The following is a 2,356-nucleotide window of genomic DNA, read 5'->3' on the forward strand; positions in this document are numbered from 1 at the left end:
GGCTGAGGTGAACAAATCACTTGAGGTCAGGAGTTCGAGACCAGCCTGGCAAACATGGTGAAACCTCATCTTTACTAAACATAAAAAAAAAATTAGCCAGGTGTGGCTGGAGTGGGACTGAGGCTAGGGTGCAGATCTGGCGAGCTACGGCTGGGTCCAGAGTAGGGAGTGTGGCATAGAGATGCTACCCAGCATGAGTGGCAGAGAGATCAAAACCCTCTTCCCCAAGCTGAGCCAACCTCAGCGGGGACCCGGGCTCAGGGGCGCAGCGGCGGCGACTGCAGTGGCTGGACAATGGCAGCGCCTGCCAGAGCTGGGACAGTTATTGCAGCCCCAGACAGGAGGCGCTGGCTGTGGTCAGTGCTGAAAGTGGCGCTGGGGCTCTTGACAGCTGGAGTATCAGCCTTGGAAGCATATACACCAAAAGAAATCTTCATGGCAAATGGTACATAAGGGAATCTGACCTGCAAGTTCAAGTCTACTAATATGACTGGCGGGTTGACCTCAGTCTTCTGGAGCTTCCAGCCAGAGGGGGCTGACACCACCATGTCATCTTTCCACTATTCCCAAGGGCAAGTGTACCTTGGGAATTATCCACCATTTAAAGACAGAATCAGCTGGGCTGAAGACCTTGACAAGAAAGATGCATCAATCAACACAGAAAATATGCAGTCTATACACAATGGCACCTATAGCTGTGATGTCAAAAACCCTCCTGACATTGTTTTCCAGTCTGGACACATTAGGCTCTATGTTGTAGAAAAAGAGAGTTTGCCTGTGTTTCCAGTTTGGGTAGTGGGGGGCATAGTTACTACTGTGATCCTAGGTCTCACGCTGCTCATCAGCATGATTCTGGCTGTCCTCTCTAGAAGGAAAAACTCTAAACGAGGTTACATCAGAGAGTTTGTCACCAGTTAAACAGGCTCCTCAGAAGTCCCACTCCGACACTGAGGGTTTTGTAGAGTCTGCCTTCTGGATCTCACCAGGTCCCAGTCATATATGCACAGTTAGACCACTCTGGTGGACATCACAGTGACAAGATTAACAAGTCAGAGTCTGTGGTGTATGTGGATATCTGGAAAAATTAAGAGAAGACCTAGAACACATCCTCAGCAAGAACAGAACCAAACTGGACTCTGGTTCAGCAAATGTAGCCCATTACCACATGTAGCCTTGGAGACCCAGGCAAGGACAAGTACATGTGTACTCACAGAGGGAGAGAAAGATGTGTACAAAGAATATGTATAAATATTCTATTTAATCTTCCTGATGTGAGGAGCCAATGTTGCATGATGAAAAGATGGTATGATTCTATATATGTACCCATTTTCTTGCTGTTTTTATACTTTCTTTTCAGGTCCTTTATAATTGGGAGATTTCAGAAACATTCCTTTCACCATCATTTAGAAATGGTTTGCCTTAATGGAGACAGTAGCAGATCCTGTAGTATTTCCAGTAGACATGGCCTTTTAATCTAAGGGCTTAATCAGTCTTAGTATTTATTGTAGTTGGAGGATGGAGATGCTATGATGGAAGCATACCCAGGGGGCCTTTAACACAGTATCAGTACCATTTATTTGTTTGCAGCTTTAAAAAAAGTACCCATTGGCTATACCACTGGAAAACAATTTGAGAAGTTTTTTTGATGTTTTTCTTATTAAAATATGGGGCAATTGTTAGTCTTACATGTTGTGTAGACTTACTTTAAGTTGCACCCTTGAAATGTGTCATATCAATTTCGGGATTCATAATAGCAAGATCAGAAAAGGATAAATGCCGAAAGTCACTTCATTCTGGATACTTTTGGATCAATATTGATTAAGTAGAAAATCCAAGCTTTGCTTGAGAACTATTGTAATGTAGAGAGTAAAAGGTATCGGTTTTACTCTTTGCTGATGTCCTTTCTGCTTGAAATAACAGTCCCCATACGGCAAAAGGAGAGGAGTTTCTTCTAAGTAGGCAGAAATGGGATCATTATATTGCTACTCTCCAATATCCCAGAGCTCCTTCTCTAGAGAATCACCTTTTGCTTTTCTTTTTTTTTTTTTTTTTGAGGTAGAGTCTCACTATGTTGCCCAGACTAGCCTTGAACTCTTGGGCTCAAGTGATTCTCCCTCCTCAGCCTCCCAAGTAGCTGGAACTATAGTTGCACCACAGTGGCTGGCAAGAATCACCTTTATAATCGGTTATGTTTCCATCTAGAGGCAGCATTAGTCACGGCTTTGTAACAGCTTCATGGTGCCTCAAAGACTGTTGAGGTTAACGACAGCCTAGATTAGATAGTTTGGCTGTCCTTCCCTAAAACTTGTTTTCTCCCATTCACTACTCCCCACCCCACTTAAAATCTATGAGTTTT

The 2,356-nt window shown here is 43.8% G+C and overlaps 1 pseudogene across 1 annotated transcript; it reads left to right on the forward strand.

Annotated features, from left to right (window-relative positions):
- Nucleotides 1–281: 281 nt before the first annotated feature.
- LOC117073538 lies at nt 282–1,776 on the forward strand (annotated as a pseudogene). The gene has a single exon (XR_004433265.1). The product of XR_004433265.1 is annotated as a myelin protein zero-like protein 1 (transcript).
- The last annotated feature ends 580 nt before the right edge of the window (nt 1,777–2,356 follow it).

The sequence above is a fragment of the Trachypithecus francoisi genome, unplaced genomic scaffold (assembly GCF_009764315.1).
Source record: "Trachypithecus francoisi isolate TF-2019V2 unplaced genomic scaffold, Tfra_2.0 Lachesis_group4, whole genome shotgun sequence".
Lineage (NCBI taxonomy): Eukaryota > Metazoa > Chordata > Mammalia > Primates > Cercopithecidae > Trachypithecus > Trachypithecus francoisi.